Source organism: Chinchilla lanigera, unplaced genomic scaffold, assembly GCF_000276665.1.
Source record: "Chinchilla lanigera isolate Chin_1 unplaced genomic scaffold, ChiLan1.0 scaffold00011, whole genome shotgun sequence".
In the NCBI taxonomy this organism is placed as follows: domain Eukaryota; kingdom Metazoa; phylum Chordata; class Mammalia; order Rodentia; family Chinchillidae; genus Chinchilla; species Chinchilla lanigera.
The window spans coordinates 24,560,313-24,578,182 of NW_004955412.1; the positions used below are offsets into that span (position 1 = coordinate 24,560,313).

The 17,870-nt window shown below is 33.7% G+C and overlaps 1 protein-coding gene across 1 annotated transcript in view; it reads left to right on the top strand.

Annotated features, from left to right (window-relative positions):
• The first annotated feature begins 10,273 nt into the window (after positions 1 to 10,273).
• LOC102029164 (olfactory receptor 4D5) overlaps positions 10,274 to 17,870 on the top strand; it is an 11,865-nt gene continuing 4,268 nt past the window's right edge. The window contains exon 1 of the mRNA XM_005378405.2: positions 10,274 to 10,360. The gene's annotated coding sequence lies outside the window, so the exon portion shown is untranslated. The remainder of the gene's footprint in view (positions 10,361 to 17,870) is intronic.

Consider the following 17,870-nt stretch of genomic DNA (forward strand, 5'->3'; position numbering starts at 1 on the left):
ACAAATATAGCACAGGTCATTGATCCATGTTTAGTCACTCACTTTATGTTATACATTCAAGGAACAGAATATTTTTCCAGTTTCTTATTCCTCTAAGGGCATCAATATGTATACATCAAACAAATTTAAAGACTTTAAAGGTTAAAATTAACTAGGGCATGAAAGTTTGGAATCCAGGAGAACATAACTGTTGTCCCACAGCCTATATCTACCAGATCTGGTAGGAGTTTGCTGGTCACTTATATTCATGTCATTAAGCTCTTACACAGTTAGCTAAAGTAATACACTGAATGGAGAATGTGGTGTTTATTACAGCCATTCATTTATTCAGTTATGCTTACCATAGACACAGTGTGCCAGGCCCCACATACTGGAATACTATAGTGAGCATGATAGACATTCCTTACTTGGGGGAATGTGGAAAGCTGAGCAGATAATACAGAAATAAGTGAATAAACATGATAGTTACAGCCAAGAAGAAGTGCTTTGGAAAAATAAATTGTCTACTTTTTGATGAATTAAGGGGTGCAATCAAAAGAGCTCTTTGAAGAAGCAACATTTGAAATGAACTCTACAGCAAGAAAAATGTGCAGTTATGCAACAAACAGAAGCACAAAGCAGTAAGTGCAAAGCCCAAGGCTGGGAGAAACTTAGCCATGTTGAAGAAACAGAGGCAGTACGGCAAAGGCTTAATGAAATGGAGCATTCCCAGTGGAAGTTGGATAAATAGGCTGATGCCAGATCACATAAAAAGTTTGAATTTTTGAATTTAAAGTGCTGAGAGAAGAAAAATCAATCAAAGGAACCAGATAACATCAACTCAGACTTGCTGACTTGGCAAAACTCTGCTTAAAAAATGTAAGAGAAATTAAAATATTTCTAAATACATCAAAGCTAAAGGAATTTGTTGCTAGTACAGCTGCCCTATAGGAACTGTTAAAGGGAGTTCTTTAGGGTGATGTTAAAAGACTTTGTGCACTAACTCAAACCCAAATAAAGAAATAAAAATCTCTAGTGATACACTTACAAAAATACTAAACTCACTATGAGATAATTTATTGGTATATAGTCTACAATTTTATTTTCAAATGAAGATATTCATCAGCTTTGATGCTACTTATTTCTTAGAAGATGATATTTAGTTCTTAAAAGATTTAAGATAAATACATAAAGTAATTATAGACCTATGTTGCTAGACATACAATAACAAGTATGTAATTTTTGACAAAAAACTTAAGAGGGGAAGGATGGAGCTATATCGGGTGTTTGCATGCTATTGAAAATAAATTAGTATCAATGTAAACCAACCTGGTATAGATTTTGGATGTTAATTACAATTCCATAGGAGCCGCTAAGAAAAAAAACCTAAAATGTATATGTAAAAGGAAATGAGAAGGGATTAAAAATGGGCACTTGTATTAGTCAAGCACTTAGCTTTCCATTACTAAAATCAGCATAAAAAAGGAAAGGTTTAGTTTGATTCTTGGTTTTAGAACATTTAGTTTATGGTCAGTGGACTCCATTGTTTTGAGGCCTGTAGTGAGGCAGAACATCATGACAGGGAGCATGTAATGAAGCAGAGCTGCTGACTTCATGGTGGCCAGGAAGCAGAGGGAAGAGGGGACAGAGAGAGAGAAAGAGAGACAGACAGACAGACAGAAGAGACAGAGAGAGACAGAGAGAGTCCATGGCCCCAACATGTCCTTCAGAGCATCCCCCAATGACTTCCACAAAGCTCCATTTCCTATATATTTGAAGATTCTATCACCTCCCTTTAATGTCAGAGGCCGGGTCAAAGCCTTTGCTATACAGGATACATGTAAGACCCAAGCAATAACAGCCCTGCAATAAACCCACTCAACAAACACAGAAGCAGTAATCATGGAAGTGAGCGCCAGAAAAGTTACAAAACTTATGGAAACAAAACAAAAAAATGGTAGAAATCCTTTCAAATCAGTGATTACTTGACTGTAATTGTTGGATTGAACTCTCTAACATAAAGCCACTTATTGGTACAGTGGATGAAAACCAAACCTCACCATCAAACTATATGATGTTTACAAAAGACTTTGGATCCAAGGGCCCAATAGGTTGAAAGGGAAAGGACAGAAAAGAATACTCCATGTAAATATTAACCAAGAGACCTGGAATGTCTGTACTCATATGAAACAACATAGTCTTTCAGTAAAAATCTTTTGCAATAACATGATAGAATGCAATATATTGACAAATTATTCAGAACACGTAACAATTACATACACAACAGAAACCTAGAAAATATGAAGCAAACACTGATAAATGTGAAGACATAGACAATTATATATATATTTTTTTTAAAAAAAATTTTTTTTAGATAAGGTCTCACTATGTAGTTCAGGCAGGCCTTGGGTTCATTATGTAGCCCAGGCTGGCTTTGAACTCATGCAATCCACCTGGGATTATAGGCATGTGTCACCACCCTTGGCTGACAGTTCTATAATAATAGTTGGAAACTTTAATATGCCAATTTTAATAAGTATAGGACATCTTAAAAGTCTATAAGAAGATAAAGGAATTGAACAACTCTATGATTCAATTAGACTTAACAGACATATAGAAAACACTCCACCCAATATTTCTTGTCCATATGGAGCATTCTCTAGGATGTCCCACACTTTATCCATATCTGAAGTCACAAAACCCATCTCAATACATTTAGAAAGCTTGAAATAATACAAAATATCTTCTCCAACTACAATGGAAGAAATCCAAATGTGAGTAATAAATGGAAAATTGGAAAATTAATAAATTAAATAGAATTTTATTATATTATTATTACATTATTTTAATTATATTGTATTATTATATGCATATTGTATTTGATGAAAATTAAATATATTTCTAAATATATGATGGGTCAAAGAAGGAAATAAAAGAAATGAGAAAATAGTTTGAAGAAAATGAAAAAAGAAGCTAGGACAGGCCAAATCTTGTGGGATGTAACAAAACTTTGCCCAGAAAGAAATTTATGGATTTAATGTTTACATTAAAAAAAGGAAAAATAGCTAACTTTTTAGCTGGGGAGATATAGCACACACACACACACACACACACACACACACACACACACACACACACACACACAACCCAGAACCACAAAAGAGGAAATGATAAAGTTTAGAGTGAAAATACAGGAGAAAGGTTATAGAAAAATAAAAATAAGGAAACAATAAACAAAACAAGAAAAAATAAATAGAAAAAAAATTTTGTTTCAAAACAGATCTACAGAAGTGAAAGAACTTTAGTTAAGACAACACAGGAAAAAGAGCTAAAAAATTACATTTTAAAAGTTGTACAATCATTTCATTTGACAAAATTGGTCACTCATCTATGAAAAATCTTTTTACAAATCAGAAAGCAAAATATAATTATTTTTAAAATTATTAACAACATACATACATACCTCTTTACAGTAACTTGAAAATCTTTGCAAAATAGATTCATTTTCACAGAAAATTTGAATTGATTATGAAAAAGAAATTTAAAGTTGCAGTATATTTTAAAAAACATTACAATTAAAAATAACTACTTTCAAAACAAGATTCTTAAATAATACTGGTGAATTATGTAAAAGTATCAAAAAGTGAAATTTCCAGCATGTATAAATATTTGACATGATGTTTTATATGTTGTGTATAATACTAGTAGTAAAGCCTGCAAAGACAGTATGGAAAAAAAATGCTAAAGGCTGATTTCACCAATGAATATAAGAACAAAAGTCCTTAAACTAATATACTTGACCCTCTGTGTTCATGGGTTATCTATCTGTGGATTCTACCAGCTTGGATCAAAATGTGGTTGCGCTATGATGGATGTATCTGTACTGCACATGTATAAACAGTTGTATCATCATTATGCTCTAAATAATAGCACAACAACTATTTACATAGCATTTACATTGTATTCAGTATTATGAGTAGTTCAGAGATGACTTAAAGTGTGTGGGAGAATGTGTGTAGCTTTAGAGAAATGCTATGCTCTTTTATATAAAGAACTTGCACATACATGGATTTTGGTATCTGAGGGATACATTAAACTCCAAATATACACAACAGTGGTATATTGAAATATCATCCACAAGGTTTAGAATCTATGTAATTAAAGAATGTTTCAAAATTATTTCATAAACTTAATCCAATTAGAAAATATTGATAATCTCAATAGGTGACTTGCTGTCTTCCAATTTGTAATTTGAAGTAAAACAACACTTAAACATTCAAAAATGTAATAATCTAGTAGTAAAATTACCTCACTCCAAAAAAGAAAAAAGCCATATATAAAACTAGCATGAGAAACAAAACACGAAGACCTCCACTATTACCTAATGTTTTCCTGGATTTATAATTAATTATATACAACTGATGCACATCTAAGCATATTATTTTAAAAACAAAGCTAAGTCTTACTGCTAATAGATTTGATAGAATCTTCAAAGGTGTCAAATGAAATGAATTTTTACATATCACAAAAAACAGTACATGATTTTAAAAAAACACAAACCAAAGGCAGAGGCCTAAATTTAAAAAAGACAGAATTTGGAAAATTAGCTTTTTAGAAAAAAGTTTAGTCCTTAAAAACATGAGATTCTTTGTAGATTAAGTGGATAATAAAAAAATTAAGCATGAGTATTAAAATGGATGAGGCCCTTCTAAACTTAAAAAGCTAACAAACTTGAAATACTACTTAGATATAGGAAGCAGCTATTGACTGCTAAACTGTCAAGAACATAATTATTTTATAAATTATGAATATATACATCTTACACATATTTAACTGCATGTATATACATACATACATTCATATACACATGCATATATATTTACTGTATATATAAACAGAACTATGATTTTTAAAAAATTAGATAAAACAATAGCAATATATAGGTCATGGAACAATTTTTAAATGGCAACAGAAATTTTCATCTTAAAAAAATTGAAAATATACTTTAAAATTAGGATTTTAGAAAAAAATGGAAAATCCTGTAAAAATTGATAATATTTATAGGTTACAAGAGTGTGATGAGATACCCAAACTACACAAATTTTCTTAAAATCAATATATTAGAATCATTCATTAGAATTTGCTTATCTCTGAGGGCTTGTCTCTGGTTTTTTTTTTTTTTTTTTTTTTTTTTTTGGTCTTTTTGAGACAGGATCTCGCTATGCAGTTCAGGCTGGGCTTGAGCTCACTGTGTAGCTGAGGCTGGTCTTGAACTCTCAACGATCCTCCCGCTTCAGCCTCCCAAGTGCTGCGATTATAGGCATGCACCACCATTCCCGGCATCTGAGGGATTGTTTCTAAGACATCAGTATGTTTGAGGATTTTGTGATGCACACAGTTTACCTTTTTAATATTCATCGTTTAACCATTATTTAAATGACAAAATCTTAACACGATAATTGTGCAAAAAACTTCGTATAGGTTGGGAGCACAGTGCTAGAGCAGATTACTAGCATGGGCAAAACTTGGGGTTCAAAAAAAATCAGAGAATAATGAAGTGAGACTGAAGTAGCTGGCTGGATTCCTACTTTCCTAGGGAATTTTTTCTTTTTCCTAGTTTCTGCATTACATCTTTAATTCACATAACAATTGTGGTTACAAAATTGAACACAAGAGAAAGATAGGAACAAAGAACTTTGGAGACAATTACAAATTTCATCTTTGAATTCCTGGGCTGTAATGTGGTGAGAGGGTAATTTGTCCTACAGGGATGATTTACTTGGGTCATGGCCCTTCCATGCTTTCATCCTTGGAGTTGGGCTGGTCCCCAGGGACACTTGGCTTAAGATCAAGCCAGAGGTCTGCCCGCCCCACATCTGGCATATACCTGTTCTGTCAATAATCCCTTTGTGCTAGAATTTGCCAACTGTAATTCCAAAAGCTCTCTCAAGGATTTGATGAAATCTTTGCCCTCTTAAAGGTTTAGACCCAAATTTATATATATATGATTATAACAGAAATATCTTAAATGAGAAGCTCCAGGTGAGTGAACCGTATCTATTTTATATTTATCTTTAGCTTTTTCTCATTCATGTGGAGATTTCCAGGCTTTAAATTTCCACTGGAATTTAGTCCTGGTGGTGCCTTTCCCTCACCTTGAGAACTCAGAGTGTCATCACACCTATTTGGTCCTCATTCTGAGCAACTTTACAATACAGGCCACTTTTCCCGATACGGTTTCTTCACTTTGAGGGTGAAGAATGGGATTAAGATTAGACTGTTTCCTCTGTCAATAGAAATACATGTTTACTTAAATGGAGTGATTTATCAAAGATTTAAATATTTGTAGCAGTTCTAGCAGCTAAGGGATAAACCACCCAATTTTACTTAAATTCCAAATTCTAATATCACAGCTAGTAGACACTAATGCCTAGGCTTGATGTCCTGACTCCCTTGCTCAGAAACTCTATCTAAAATAGGGACTCCTTAAGCCGATATTTAAAGTTGAGGAGATATTCTGTCCTTTATTTACTTTTCCAATGTCGTCTCATTACCCAGTTTCTATTTCAAAATGAATATTTTGCCTTTGCTTTCCGTGGCTACATCTCCATGTATTTTCTAAACCTCTCCTTTCCCTTTGAAATTCATCATCCTTTTCCCATCCTATTTCTGACAGCTAAATATCTTTTCCAAATTTCAAGATATAGCCATAAATGTACTGATATTCAAGATACTACTACTTAGCATTCTTCTAGGCACAGCCCAAATGCTTTTTATACCTTATTTTATTTTACACTTAACCCAGCCTTTCAGGGTGGTAACACTGGCATTTTATAATTTTAAAAACTGCATTGTCAGCACCATTGCCCGCAGTTTATACATCAGGTCAGAGCAGTTAGGGGTTTGCTCAAGTCTTCACAGTCAACAGGTTCCAAAGCCAGGGTTTGTACGGACATGGTGAGCTCCAAGGCACATGCCACCTTCTCTAGGAAAGTTTGCTTTTTTGAGACAGCAGATGTTAGGGTCATTGATCACTTCTTAGCTACCAGGTAGATGTCCCGAGATGAAGGAAAAACACGATCCTCTGTCCTCCGAGCAGGGAAGTTTCTTCCCCTACAACACTATTTCTCAGAGACATTTATCACATTTTAAATGTATGATAAATTTTTATTTTATTCACAGTTATACCAATGTCTATTTCCTTATTTTTCATCAAAAATAGGACCTAAGAAGCTGGACATCTTAAGTAATTTTATTATTCCAATTGCAAGTACTCTGCTTTACACAATGTACTCTGAGATTAACCGATCACTGAATTGGGTGACATAGAAAATTCACACATGATGTACAGAGTTATACTTAAAAATGTATGTTGAAGGAAAATCCTCTATTCTGGTTAAAAACCAAAAATCTACCTCGACACTTCAACTGATAAATTATATTGCTGTGAAACTCTATGTCAAATATAAGGCAGTTTTTGAGCATGATGAACTTGAGTGAATTTTCTCTGTCTGATTTAGTTTTATCTGTAGTAGTAAATTGCTTAAACCTACACAGAAGTTGGATAAGTGTCATGTCATATATTTTTTATACCTTGGACTATTTAATATTTAAAATATCTCAATAAGGTTAATTGAGGATATTTTCTTCCATTTCATTTTATATCAGGAACTACATGCAAGAGAGATTGAATAAATTTCCCGATGCCACATATATTTTAGCTCAAAGCTGGAACTAGAGTCCAGGTTTTCTAACGTAGTTTCTACAAGTATAGGTTTGTTTGTGAAGCTGTTGAATTCTAACTAGTGTGTTCTCTGGTGGCCTAGTTAGGACATGTTCTCTAGTACTTCCAGGGTTAGAAGTCAGTCTTACAAAATGTTTTTCACCAGCCACAAGGTTTGTGTAAATTATGATTTATGTTTCGTGTAAGAAAGACACCTACAGAGAAAAATATGTGACACCATATCACCACTACACAACTAGCCTTGAAGGTCCCTGAAAGAGAAATTGAGACTTTTCAGTGCTGTTTAGAACTTTCTGCAGTGATGGAAATGTTTTATGTCTGTACTGATCATATTATTTGGACAACATTTCATTCGTATATCTTGTACTCTGAGTAACTACCATGAAAATAAAAATATGCAATGTATTAATTATTGTTGCTCTCCTATTAGTCAGTTTTGAAATGGTTTTATTTCTATTTTTTCTTTAAAATAAAAAAAACCACATTAACCTCTTGCCATGTAGTATTTTTAAACATATTTGACACATGCAACATAAAAAATCCTTGTTTTTAAATTTAATTTCATTTATAATTTTTTACTGTAAATTGAAAAATTGTAATTGTGTGTATATATGGAGTAAAAGTGATATATATATAATATATGATATAAAGTTGTTAATTATAGTCACAGTGCCATGCAATGGATATCACACAATTTATTCCTCCTATTTAACTAAAATTTGGTAATCTGTGGCCAACATATCTCTGTTCTTCCCACTCCTTAGCTTCTGGTAATCATCTTTCTGTTCTTGAGTTCACCTGTTATTAATCCCACAGATGAGAACATGTGATATTTGTGCCTGGCTTATTTCAGTTAACAAAATGTCCTCTATCTTCATGCGTGTTGTTGTAAATGACAGAATCTTCTTTGCAGGATGAATAGCATTTCGTAGTGTGTGTACACTACATTTTCCTTATCCATTCATCCACTGATGGGCACTTAGATTGTGCCTGTAACTTGCCTATTGTGCATAATACTGCAGTGAACATGGAGGTGCAGGTATTTCTCTAACATACTGACTTTAAATCATTTGGATATGACTATCCACAAATGAGATCATTGGATCATATGGCAATTGTATTTTTTTGGGGTGGAACTTACATATACATTTTTCCATAATGATTGTGCTGACTTGCATTACACCAACAGTGTATAAGTGTTCCTTTCCCCTCTACATCTTCACCAAAACTTCTCTTTTGCCCTTTGGATTATAGCCATTCTGATAGGTGTGAGGTGACATCTCATTGTGATTTTAATTTGCAATTCTCTCAGGATTAGTGATGTTAGGTATTTTTCATATATATGTTGGTGATTTGAATGTCTTTTTTTCAGAAATGTCTGTTTTTATCTTTCCCCTTTTAAAAAATTAAGTCATTTATTTTCTTTCTTTTGTATTATTTGAGTTCCTTACATATTTTGGATATTAATGTCTTATCATATGATAGTTTGCAAATGTATTCCTCCACTTTATATGTTGTATTTCTATTCTATTGATTGTTTTCTTTGCAGTATGGAAGGTTTTAGTTCGATATAATCCTCTTGGTCTATTTTTGCTTTTGTTTCCTAAACTTTTAGCATCAAATCCAAAAGTCATTGGCTAGATCACTGTCACATGGTTTTTCCTGTAGGTTTTCTTCCAGTGGTTTGACAGGATTTGGTCTTGCATGTAAATCCTTATTTCATTTTGAGTTGATTTTTGTATGTGGTATGAGATAAGGATTCAATTTCATTCTTCTGGGTGTGAACACCCAACTTTTCCAACACCTTACTGAAGAGTCTGTCCTTTTTCAGTTCTGTGCTCTGACATGTGGCTAGGGTTTGCTGTACTGAACAGCCACAAACTTAAATTATTCTCACTGGAACTGAAGAGTTTCATAAAGCTGAATTTAAAAAAAGTGATTCCCAGTAACTTTATCCATTTCTCCTAACTCCTGTATTGTTCTGGTATTTAATTCTTTTTCATTTTTTAATGTCTTTTAACTTTTATTCAGGTATCATTGAAATACATTGAGGTAAAAAATGTAACAGAAAACACAGTTTTATATAAAATGGATGCTCAGTTTGTTGGATGCAGTGTCACCTTTATATCCAGGCCAAGAGGACTGCTATGCAGGCCCCTCTGTGACCATTTCCTTTCATGAGGCAAGATGTCAGACTGGCCGCATGAAATGCCCACCTGGAGTCTCTCATCCCAACCAACGTTTCTAAATGTTCCTGACTTCAGTTCCAGGGTCTTCTCCTGAACTGCTTCCCAAAGGGTGAACGGTGACATAAGTATAACTCTTTCTATGCCTGAGACAGATAAGGAGTAACTGATGTTTTCTGAATTACAGGGCAGGAGACAGAGCTTGAATTTGCCAACTGGGGTACATGTGCCTAGAATAGTGACACTGCATGGAACCAGGGTTGAAAAGAAAACAAGGAAGACCAAATTCTTTCTTTTACATTCCAGAGCAAACCTCCTAGGTGACCAAGAATTCAACAAACAAACTTAGTCATCTGAATATTATGCAGTTGTATTCATGAAGTGAGCAAGAAAGTATTTCACTGAACAGTTTGTTAGTTGGAGTTTAAACTTTAAGGACTCCTATATGAAGGTTGGTCTCCATTTGCACTTTTGTCCTGCAAATATTAGGCATGCTTAGATGACTGAATGAATGGATTGGTGGATGCCCTTGAGTGATTCCTTTAATAATCCTCTAAGCAGTTGTGTGACTCAGCACACAGAAGAAGATGCAAAACCTACTGTCTAAGCAGGTGGTGTGATGAGAGTGGGGGGTCACAGGAAGAGCATATACCTACAAGCTCTGCTTGTGGTCAGCGACCAATACCAGAATTCTATTCATTCATTCAGTAAGTAGTTATGATTTCTTATTATGTATCCAGTGCATCTAAAATTGTGATTTGGAAAACTGAATTAGACACAATCTGCGTTTGGGATCTTATGGGCTGTTGGTAGAAACACTCAATGATTCAATGAAGAATGAAGCTACATGAATTTCTGATCACATTATATATAGCAAGGGTCATTTATCATTCATGAGTCAGTTGAAATAGTTCCTGTTATAAATTTTGTAGGCAGTTGGAGAAAGGGGTTGTGGAGTGTGTAAAATACACAGCATCATCGAAAATGCCTTGAATGTTAAAATTTAAATGAAAGTATTCCAGTAAAAGGCACATTGACATTAAACCCCCTCACTGTACTCTCCTTCACATTTTTCGCATAATTCTTGCCACTTTATGAAACAGTTCTGGAAATCACCTTTCATGAGTGTTTTTAATTGCCACTGTTGTGGTCGCCTTGATATCTTAAATAAATTCAAAATAAATACCTCCCTTGATCTTACTGACCTGAGGAAAGTGTTTGTTTCATACCTCAATTAACTTTAAATGTTTCATATATCTGGAATGCACATTTTGTACACAGTGTGTACATATAAAAATTACTTTTTCAAAAAAAAATAGATTTGTTAGAAACTCTTTTTTTAGTAGTCTACTAATTTGAGGCGCTCTTTTTATCCTATGTTAAATTCTTAAATATAGTATGTGTGCATGTATCTATTCTGTTACATTAATATGTTCCTATACTAACAACATGTTCTTTTCTGTAAGTATATTATATTTTAAATATCTGACAATTCAAGATCCACTTAACTTTTAAAAATACTCTTGGCTTTTTGTATATTCCTGATTTGGAAGACTTTAGAAATATCCTATAAGATTCTTTAAATTTACTATTTGGCATTGTGTCTGGTGTGTTACTAAAGTTAAAAATTTATAGGACTGTTGAACATTGTAAATGTTCTTTCTGAGCATGTGAGGTGTTTATGTCTTTAATTCCTTGCTTTTGTTAATATGTTGTACCACATCGATTTGTGTATGCTGAGTCATGCTGCATTTTAGGGATAAATCCCACATGATCATGGTGTATGATCTTTGTTTTTTTTTTTTTTTGGTTTTTCTCCGGTACCGGGAACCGAACTCACGACCTTGCGCTTGCCAGGCAGGCGCTTTGCCGCTGAGCTAAATCCCCAGCCCCCGTATGATCTTTTTAATATGCTGTTGGATTTTGCTGGATAAAATTTTATTGAGGAATTTTGAATTTCTATTAATCAATAATATTGATTGCTCTGTAGTTTTCTGGCAGAGTCTTTGTCTTGTTTTGGTACCAGAAAAATTCTGTCTTCACAGAATGAGTTTGTAGGGTTTCCCCATCTTTTTTTTTTTTTTTTTTTTTTTTTTTTTTTTTTTTTTTTGCTGTTGTTTTGCAATAGTTTAAGAATGACTAGCATTAATTCTTTGAGTATTTGGTAGAACTCGTCAGTGATGTCATCTGGTTTGGAGATTTCCTTTGATGGAAGATTTTTGATTACTGTCTCATATGCCTTATTTGTTTCTGGCCTTTTCACGCCTCCTTTTTCTTCTTGATTCAGTTTTGGTCAGCTCTATATTCAAGGAATTTATCTATTTCCTGTAAGTTTGGCACCTTTGAGGAAAGTGAGCAATCTGAATTTCTAGTGTCATGTTACTGATCAAAGGACAGGGCCAGGTCTTATGAGTTGTATCCAGAAATATGTTGGATTTCTCTTTTAGCAGACATTTTCCATCTGCTTTTTAAAAAGAAATTTGATTTTAAAATCACAAATCACAATTTAATACATTTGTAATGAGTAATGTATGACTTTGATGTAAGCATATAATGTAGGATGATTAAATCCAGAGGAAATAACCACACCTTGGTTAACTACTGATTTTAATGGTGAGACATTTTTGAGCAGTGCTGCAGGTACATTTCTGTGTCCACTGGTCCTACACAGCTGATACCCTTGAGTTGCAGTAACTTTCTTGTACTCGCTTTCCTTTCTCTTGAGTCAATCTGTCTTGTTAAAACACATCCACTAGTAGATTCCTGAAAATTTTTCTGAAACTTTGAGTACCTGAAATGTTTTTTCTCTAACTCCATAATTTCAAATTTCAAATTATTTTATACAAGAATGTTGAACATATTTCTCTGCTGAGCTTACATGCATTATTGCTATGAGAAACTGAAGACTTTTTGGTTTTTATTCTTTTTGTGGGCAAATGTATTTTAAGTGTGTGGAAGTCTTAGGAATCTTTAATCAAGTGTTTTGAACATTTATGATGACTTGATTTTGTGAAATTCCTGTATTTATTGTGATAAATACTTGTAGAACTCTTTAAATCTAGAGGTTCTTATCCTTTAGTTCTGTTTTATTTACACATTTATTTTTATTTAGTGTGGTATTTCCACAAGTGCATACACTGTGTAGTGATTAAATCCGACTGCTGCTACCACCTTTCCTTTTGTCCTTTTCTGTAATAACAATATATCATTTTCATTGCTGCAAATATTTCATACTCTTACATATCTGGTGATGCATGATACACTTTCCTCTTCCCCCACACACTTTGTAATACCTAGTAATTGCTATTCTCATTTCAGGTCTATATTTTTAGTTTTCATATATGAAAGAGAACATTCATACTTGTCTTTCTATGTCAGGCTTATTTCACTTAGCATAATGTCCCTTTGTTTAGCTCTGCTGGTTTTTTGTTTTGATTTTTTATTAGTATATGTTTGCAGATCAGGTTTCTCCTATGGAGGTGGTGCATGTACACCACACATCTTGATTCTTTTGTCATCCTCTTCCTCTCTCCTCCCTCCCCCCACCATCTCTTGGTCTCCTTCCCGTGCACTCCTTGTTTCCTATTATTTATTATTCCTATTATTCCCTATCTAACTCCCTATTTCCTATTATCTACATTTTACTTTGATTTTTATATATATTTTGGGCTTTTCATATAACAGAAACCACCTGAGTTTTAAGCCTGTGTGTCTGATTTATTTCACTTAACATTATGATTTCAAAATGCACCATTTTCTGACAAACCACTCAAGTTTATCGATTTTTGGGGGGACAGAGTACCAATCCATTATGTATAAATTGTATAAATAACACATTTTCTTGATTCATTCATCTGTTGATGGAGGTATAGGCCATTTCCAAGATTTAGCTACTGTGTTGTAAACATGTTGCTATAAATATGTTTATGTTGCTATAAACATATCTATGTAGGTATCATTGTAACAAGATGCCTTTAACACTTTCAAGAAGGTACCTAGAAGGGGAATAGCTGGGTCAAATGGAATTTCTAACTTTATAGTTTTTTGAGGAACTTCTATACTGGTTTCCATAGTGGTTGGAGTAGTTTACATTCTCACCAACAATGTAGAAAGGTTCTTCCCCCTCCCCCTAGCCTCACTATCATTTGTTATTATTTGATTTCTTCATGATGGGCTTTCTTTCTGAAGTGAGATAGAATCTCAATGTTGTTTTAATTTATATTTCTGTAGTTGCCAGAGATGTTGAACATTTTTTCATGTATTTGCCTATTTGTACTTCTTCTGAGAAATGCCTGTTCATTTCAGTTGCCACTTTTGATTTGGTCTTTTATTTGGGGGGGGGGCTAGTTTTTTTTGGCCTTCCTTCTTTATTTTTTTATACCAGGAATCTAACTTAGGACCTTTTCCTTGACAGGCAGATGTTGTGCTGCTGAACCACTTTGCCTTCTTTATATATTCTAGGTATTAGTCCCCTGTCTCAGGAATAGTTAGTAATTTTTTTCTTGCCCTTCTGTAGATTGCCTCTTTACTCTGCTCACTCTTTGGCTTCACAGAAGCTTTTTAAGTTGTTATGATCCTATTTGTTGATCCTTGATGTTATTTCTTGTACAGTTGTTATTCTCTTCAGAAAGTCCTTGCCTATACCCATGTTTTTAGAATTTTACTTATTTTATCCTCCAGAAGATGAAGGGCTTCTGTTTTAACCTTTAAGTCTTTGATCCATTAAGTTCCTTTCTTCTTTTGTCTCTCTGGGCTTTTTTCAGGCAGGCGCTTATGCCACTGAGCTGTATTCCCGGCCCTCTCTGGGCTTTTTTCTATATTTTTACTTTTTAATGTTTTTATCTTTTTGAGACAGGATCTCCCTGTGCAGTTCAGGCTGACCGTGAGCTCACTTTGTAGCCCAGGCTGGCCTCAAACTCACAATGATCCTCCGCCTCAGCCTCCCGAGTGCTGGGATTACAGGTGTGCGCCACCACAGCCGGCTCTCTAGGCCTCTTTAATGCTAAGATTCCTAATTTTACTCTACGGCTTTTGTACCTTTTCTCTCATATATTCCTTTCATCATTTCCTACTGTTCATGGGATAGTTTCTTGACTTGGTTTTCTGTTTCTTATAGAAATTTTTGTTATGGCTATCAATTTTTTTATGTTCAAATGTCCTTTGTTGGTAGTTGACTGATAGTTTTCATGTCAATCTGTTCCTTATTTATAGAAATTATTTCTTCTTGCATCTGTCGGAGAATAATATGCTTTCTTTCTTAGTGCATATTGATTATACAGAGTAATAAGTTTTGTTCTGGCATTTCACACATGCATATAATATACCTTGATCATATCCACCCCCACTATATGTTTCAAATTTTCTTTTATTTTCTGTATTATCAATGTTTCCTTGAAGTTTTCTTGAAAACCTTATTATTTTGTTCTCCTACTGGAGGTTTTCTTAAGTGGTGGGCTTTGACTTCCTGTTTTCAGACTGAGACTCATGCTGATTGGAACCTGTGAGTGTAGATAGAGTTGTTCTCTGATAAGCTTTATTTTTCAATAAGATCATTATCACCCTTAGGGAACGCCCCAAATATCAATAAATAGAATTTTCCTTTTCTTTCAGCCCTCCGGTTTTTATCAGTGAAAAGTGAACTGGAGATGTATGTGGTAATCAAAGCCTATCTTCTGCCCAACAATTCTAGTGATCTCAGACCTGCCCTGTTTACCTTCTGTCCTTTGGGTCTGTCACGGATGAACAGACTCGAGTGTTTCATGTGCAATTTAGAGTGAGCTACCATGGAAATACAGTAAGGTCTTTAGATTCTCCTACACAACAATACCTCTAGAATAATAGGTTTAGTGTACAAGTACTGTTCAAATATACATAATATAAATACTCACTAAAAATGATTTGTGTATTGCACTTAAACATTCTTGTGGCCCACCAAAAATTATAGTGCCTTATTTGTGATTGAGTTTATTTCCATATTTGAACTTTTTACATCAGATCCTAAACCCAATTACTCTGACTCTCCATTTCCTATCTCTTAAGTGATAAGGAATAAATACACATATATACATCATCATATTACACACATATGTACATCATCTTAGTAAGTTCCTAAACATACTTATGTTCATTAATTGTTAACTGTGTTTATTATTATGCATGCCCTTACAAAGTCTGTAGCATCTCTCCACTTATTTTTTTTTATCTTCATTATCTTTTGGCAATGTTTTGTAGTTTTCTTTGCAGTGTTCCTACAAGTCATAGTATATCTACCTTTGAGTGCTGTTAACTGAGAACTTTAAAAATACCATTTCCAGATATTTGCTTTTAGTATTTAGATATTCATATATCTTTTTCTTACAATAATACCTATTCACCATGTTTTCTATGATCATGTTACATTTATTGACTATTCCTAATGATTCCTTTTCTTTCTCAGGAGTTTACCCATGCAGAATTATGTTGTTTGTGAATAGAGACAATTTGGCTTTTCTTTCCATTTGTCTTCCATTTCTTTGATATTGGCTGAAAGATGCCATGATTTTTTTGTTCCTGAGTGGACAGTATTATATGTTTCATCAGTAAGTGTAAGAGCAATGTTAGTTTGCTTGTAGTAACTTTTGTTAGATTGAGAATATGGTTTTCTATTCTTAACTATTATGAGTGGATGTTGAATCTTATCAAATGCTTTTTTCCTCAATCAATTAAAATGATCATACAATTTTCTCTTTTACTGTTTCCATTTTGTGTTAAACAACATTTTATCAGTTAAATCCAATGTTATCATAATATACTGTCATATATATGTTATACATATGTCATATATATCAAGGGTACTATTATCAATGTGATACGACTACTGATGTTACTGTGATTACCTGACTGAAGTAGTGTTGACCACTTTCCTATCTGGAAACTCACCACTTTTCTCTTATTTTTCATATTCCAGTCTTGGGAAGAAACATTATGTGCAATTTATACTTAAGAAATGACCATTGACTTCATCTCTTTGTAGACAGAGTGTCTACTTAAATTATTTGAAGTTCTTGGGCAATGGAGATTTGACCATGCTTCTCCATTTATTTGTGATTTGACCATTTATATGTTCTTTATCTATCAGTTAAGGACACTTTAGTGTTTCCAGTACTTGGCTATTTGAATAATGCTCCGGTAAATATGGTAGTGCAGATGTTTCTTCAACATATGGATTTTATTTCCTTTGGATGTAATTCCCAGTGGTAGTATTGCTGGATCAATGATAGTTCTATTTTTAATTCTTTTTTAGTAGCTGTACTAGTTTTACATTCTTACCAACAGTGCAAAGGGCTCTCTTTTCTCCACATCCTTGCCAGAGCTTGTTATCCTTACTCTTTGGTAATAACCATTCTTACTGGAGTGAGGTTGATATTTCACAATGGTTTTGATTTGCATTTTCCTTATAATTGGCAATGTTGAACATTTTTCATATACCTTTTGGCCATTGGTATATCTTCTTTTGAGAAATGTCTAGCCCTATTGACCACTTTTTATTTGTGTTTCTTTGCTGTTGGGTTTTGGAGTTTCTTACATATTATGTATTCTGCATATTCACCCCTTGGCAGACATTGATACAAATGTTTTCTCTCATATCTCAGGTTGTCTCTCCATTGGATTGTTTTCCTTTGCTGTGCAGAAGCTTTTTAGTTTAATGGAGTTCGATTTGTCTATTTTAATTTTTATCTCTTGTGCTTTTGGGGTCTTGTCCAAAAAATCCTTGCCCATTTCACTCTGTTTACTTCATTGTATTGTTTTTGCTCCTTTGTGTAAAATCAATTGACTTCATGTGGATCTATTTCTGAGCTACCTATTCTGATCCTTTGTCTATCTTTGCCACTATTACAATGTCTTGACTGCTGTGGCTTTATAGTAAGATTTGAAGCTGTGAATATCAGTCTTCTAAATTTGTTCTTTTTTTTTTTTTTTTT